The sequence below is a fragment of the Astatotilapia calliptera genome, chromosome 20 (assembly GCF_964374335.1).
Source record: "Astatotilapia calliptera chromosome 20, fAstCal68.1, whole genome shotgun sequence".
In the NCBI taxonomy this organism is placed as follows: domain Eukaryota; kingdom Metazoa; phylum Chordata; class Actinopteri; order Cichliformes; family Cichlidae; genus Astatotilapia; species Astatotilapia calliptera.
The window spans coordinates 1,466,165-1,472,164 of record NC_137441.1 but is presented as its reverse complement, the minus strand read 5'-3'; positions in this window follow the sequence as shown (position 1 = coordinate 1,472,164).

Here is a 6,000-nt window from a genome sequence, read left to right as displayed (position 1 = left end):
TGTATGCAAAACTGTAGCCAATGGAAAAATGGGAATGTCTCCACAGACCAAACAAGGAAGCAAACCTACTTGATAGATAGATAGATAGATAGATAGATAGATAGATAGATAGATAGATAGATAGATAGATAGATAGATAGATAGATAGATAGATAGATAGATAGATAGATAGATAGATAGATAGATAGATAGATAGATAGATAGATAGATAGATAGATAGATAGATAGATAGATAGATAGAACTTTATTAATCCCTCGGGTGGGTTCCTCTGGGAAATTCGATTTCCAAAAAAGCACAGCACCGACAGAAGTTACAGAGTTACAGAATATTATATATATACACACACACACACACACACACACACACACACACACACACACACACACACACACATATATATAAATACAGAGACAATATAAATAAAATATACGAAGGGGATAAATAGAATAAATAGGAATAAAAAATAAAAATACAAGTGAATTGCACATTTCAAGTATTGAGTCTATTGCACTGTTGACTATTTACAAAAGTATTGCACAAAAGGTATTGCACAGTGAGGTGAAGAGGCACTACAGCTTAGTTGTTCCCCCCTCCTTTGTCCTCCTGTTTCCCCTCCCTCTCCCCTCCAGAGAGGAGTTAAACAGTCTGATGGCGTGTGGGACAAAGATTATAGGTGCGCGGCTCAGCTCAGTTGGGGACAGCTGTGACCAGATCTGCCCTTTATCCTGAATTAGAAAAGTAGTTAAGAAATGAATGGATGGGAATCGAGTATCAAGCTGAAATAAACATCCATCCATCCATTCGCTTCTGCTTATCCTTTTCAGGGTCGCGGGGGGCGACCAGCTGTCATGGGGCGAGAGGCGGGGTACACCCTGGACAGGTCGCCAGTCTGTCGCAGGGCCAACACACAGGGACAGACAACCATTCGCACTCACATTCACACCTAGTGACAATTTGGATTATCCAATTAACCTATCCCCACAAGTTGCATGTCTTTGGACGGTGGGAGGAAGCCGGAGTACCCGGAGGGAACCCACACAAACACGGGGAGAACATGCAAACTCCACACAGAAAGACCCCGGCCTGATGTTGGAATTGAACTCAGGACCTTCTTGCTGGGCGGCAACAGAGCTAACCACCGTGCCACCGTGCTGCCCATCAAAATATGATAGTTTAATAAGAGAAGAAAATACTATCTTTAGGTTTTAAAATTTTAAATGTTGCCGGTCTTTCATTTTACTTTTGGCCTCTTCAGCCTTTGTAGGACAGTACAGAGACCATCCTAACGTCACTGTACAGCTCTTAGCCCTGCTGCTGTTCTTCACACAGCAGGTGGACAGTGCCAGGATTGTGTTGCCACAGTAAGGGAACTTTGCTTCCTCGTGCCTGATTTGCATGAAACACTACTGGAAATTCCAGGAATCGAGTTTCTCTGGGTTGCTGGATGCTATTCGAAACAATGAGCGGTTTGTAAATGTGACGCACACCAGCAACACACACACCAAGTTTTACACAAAATGCAAAATGTGGCTACAAAAATAGCAGCAGCAGAAAGTCAGAACTGAATGTTGCTGATCTCCAGGAACTACACACTGCAAAAACTCAAAATCTTACCAAGGATATTTGTCTAATTTCTAGTCAAAATATCTCATTACACTTAAAATAAGACACAATCAGCTACAAAGTAACAATTCAGTGAGATATAGGAACTTGTTTTTAGACAGTGCATCTTGGATCTGGAGAATTTTCACTTGTTGCATTGGCAGATTTTTCGCTTGATACAAGATTTTTTTTTTTTTTTTTTTTTTTAAACGATGATTTATTGATTTTGTCAGAACAACACGAACAGCAACAAGTCAGCACAGCCAAGCACAAAAAAAAAAAAAACAAAGCAAATGCAGGTATATGAGTTACCAGTACACACGCCTGGGACAGAATATGTAAAGCGTTTCACATTCGAAGTCAAGGGAAACAATAAATAAAAAAAAAAAAAAAAAAAACGGGGGGAAAACACAGACATTAATCAGTGTGTTTAAAAACAAACTGCGAGTCCCCTTTATGTAATAGCACAGTAAGGTCATGAGGTAGGTGATCAAGCAGAGGCTGCCATATGCTACAGAATGCATTACAATTGCCCTTTATGATGGCACTGAGGCGCTCCATCGGCAGCACCCTGAGCAGTTCTCTGTACCACTGTGTAACAGTAGGGGGCCGTCTCTGAATCCATTGAAACAGTACACATCGCCTCGCCAAATGTAAAAGTTTACTTAACAAAAGCATCTGTACAGAAGACAGAGAGAGCCCTTCTATAGATAGACCCAGAACAAACAGCATAGGGTTCAGTGGGATCGTTCGGTGGAAAATAGAGCAAAGCTCTATAGCAATATTCTTCCAAAATCTAGTAATTAAAGGACATTGCCATATGCAGTGGTAATAGGTCCCTACAGCCGTGTTGCACTTCACACAAAGAGCAGAAATCTGAGGGTGAATTTTATTTAGGAACTCCGGCGTACGCTGTAGTCTATGTAAGATTTTGTACTGGCTTTCCTTTAGTCTGTTACAGGGAAACAATTTCATGGCAGATCTGAAAGTTTTGGACCATGCTTCCGCACCAACCTGAGCTTCGAGGTCGGTTTCCCACCGAACCCTGGCCTTATCAGTGGTTATAAAGTTCAAAGACAACAATTTCCCATAACAAAGAGAAATAAATTTCTTTTTTGTAGTCATTTCCTCGTTAACTTTGAGAAGAAAGCTTTCAACAGGGTTCAAAACTGGTTGATTGGCTGGAAATTTAAGGGAGTTCACATAATGCCTTACTTGCAGGAATCCAAAGAAGTGTTTCTGTGGTAAATTATACTTAACTTGAACTTGATTAAAGGCCATAAAACTACCCCTTTCGAACAGATCACAAATAAACCTTATACTTTTAGAATACCAATCATCAAATATATTAATGCCAATACCCGGGGGGAAAGCTTTATTCCTAGTTAGAGGCTGCAGTGCACTAGAGAAACCTCTTCTTCCGACGTGGGCAGTAATATTACGCCAAACCTTTAAAGTGGGCATCAAGACGGAATTAGTTCTGACACCAAGAGGGAGGTCCGCCAGGTCAGTGGATAAGAGACTAAGAGGTGAGAGAGGGTCACAGCACCAGGCATCTACCGATGGTTCGCCCCGGTGAAGGAAGGAATGTAACCACCCTGAGATTATTTGTGCATGGCAAGCCCAGTAGTAATATAAAAAGTTAGGCAGTGCCTGACCCCCCTCATCCGTGGGCAGTTGTAAAATCTGTATCTTTAGTCTAGATTTCTTCCCACGCCATATGAATTTAGAAAGACATCCCTCAATCTCTATGAATGTTTTTCTGTTGATCCTGAGAGGCAACATTTGAATGGGGTATAATATTCTGGGTAGCACATTCATCTTGATTAAACTTATTCTACCCGTCCAAGACAGGGGGAGGTCAAACCACCTATTGAGGTCATTCTTGATTGAGGCCACAATCGGCTTGAAGTTCAACTTGTACAACTCCGCTGTGTCTGCGGACACCCTGATACCTAAATATGTGAAACCTGTGGTCGACCACCTGAAAGGGAAATTAGGAGGAGCGTCCCACCTCCCCCCGTCACCCAGTGGCAAAGCTTCAGATTTATCATAATTTATCTTATACCCTGAGAAGAGGCCGAATTGGTTGATGATATGTGTCAGTGCAGGAATAGAAGTTTCTGGCTTAGTGAGAAAGAGCAACACGTCATCTGCATAAAGGGAAATCCTGTATTCAGTATTCGACAAGGTCACCCCACAGATCTCAGGATCAGTTCTTATAGCCTCTGCCAGTGGCTCCAAAGCAAGTGCAAACAACAGGGGAGAGAGGGGGCATCCTTGCCGCGTTCCCCTACCCAGTGGGAAGACATCCGAGACCGAGCCATTAACCAAGACCCTTGCAGCTGGGGCCCCATACAGCAGCTTGACCCACTTGACAAATTCAGATCCCAAACCAAACCTGTCCAAAACATCAAATAGATACTCCCACTCCACCCGATCAAATGCTTTCTCAGCATCCAAAGAGATCGCAAGAGCCCTATAATTGGTGTTCTGAGAGAACTGCGCAACATTTATGAGTCGGTGGACATTGGAGCGGGAGTATCTATTCTTGACGAATCCCGTCTGGTCAGGCTTTATCAGAACCGGCAGAACCTCCTCCAAACGTCTGGATAAAATTTTGGACAGAATCTTACAATCCACACTAAGTTGACTTATAGGTCTGTAGGATGTACACAGATCCGCAGGTTTATCCTTCTTTAAGATCAGGGATATATGGGCAAGGTTTAGGGTGGGTGGAAGCATGCCCCTCTCAAGAGATTCTGTATACATTCCCAACAAAGGACCCGCCACATGTTTGGCCATTTTTTTATAAAACTCTGGCCCAAACCCATCAGGGCCCGGAGCCTTCCCACTCTGTAAGGATTTAATTGCATCCAAGACCTCCTGCACCCTGATAGGGCTGCATAGATCCAATCGACTTTCCTCTGACAGTATAGGGAGGTTAACAGTGTCAAGAAACAGTTTCCTGGCGTCTACAGTATTTTGACACTCAGGGGAATATAAGTCTTGATAGAACTCTTTCATTATTTTGCTGATAAGTTTAGCCTCAAACTGTAAGACACCTGCCTTATCTTTTAGAGAGGGTATTGCATAAGAGCCCCGTTTCCCTTGGGCAAGTCGGGCGAGCAAGCGTCCAGGTTTGTTGCCTGATTCAAATAATCTATGCTTCGCATAGAATATTGCAGTTTCCGCTTTCTGAGTTAACAGTTGGTCCAGGGCCGATCTAGCTGCATCCAACTTCCGAAGCACAGAAATAGACGAGGATTTCTTAAACTCCCTTTCCAAGTCAGTGATATCGCGTTCAAGCACTAATTGTTTGGCTAAGTTGCTCTTCTTTTTTGCCGAGGTAAAAGAGATAACGGAGCCCCTGAGAAATGCCTTACCCGCCTCCCATAGAGTAGAAGCACTAACCCCCGGTAAGTCATTTGTAGAAAGATAGAGTTCCCACTGATCTTCTAAATACTTTACAAATTTAGGGTCACTAAGGAGAGCTGGGTTTAGCCGCCAATGTCTAGACGAAGGGTCATAATAAGGTGGTGATAGCTCCATTGAAACTGATGAGTGGTCCGAAAGCATGTGTGGATCAAACAGCCCCGAGTTCTGTCAAGGACAGATCCAGAAACAAACATGTAGTCAATTCTGGAAAAGGAAAAATGGGGGCGTGAGAAAAATGTGAAGTCCTTCACATGTGGATTACAAACTCTCCAAGCATCAAAGAGACCAAGATCTGAACAGAGGTCCGTTGTAGCCTTTGCCATTTTTGAAGATGGTTGAGATTTTGGTGGATTATAATCAGTTTCAGGATTCAAGCCACAGTTAAAATCCCCACCAATTATTACGTGGTTCGGACACACAGGGGAGGTTTTTGCCAGAAAATTTGAATAGAACGATCTATCAAAAGTATTTGGTGCATAAACACTTCCCAATAGAATTAATTCCCCATATAGAAGCCCAGTAATCAAAATAAATCGTCCGTCCGTATCCCTTACAATAGTATGTAGCGTGAATGGTAGATTTTTATGGACCAATATTGCGACGCCTCTACTTTTAGAGTTAAAGGAGGAATAATAAATTTGTCCCACCCAATCACGTTTGAGTTTTAGGTGTTCGGAATCTGTGAGGTGAGTCTCTTGCAGTAATGCAATCTGCACTCTATCTTTTTTGAGTAAGGAAATTATCTTGCGCCTCTTAATGACGTGGTTAATTCCCTTGACATTAAGAGTAATAATTTTAGTGTTACTCATTGCAAAAGTAATCTGTCATTGGACAAGAATCGTCAACCCAAGGCAAACAGAAAGAGCCATCATAATAAAAGACATGTGAAAGACTTAACCCATGGCCTGAACCGGCCGTGCTGACATGAACAAAACCATCACAAAAAGATGGCAAAGGAA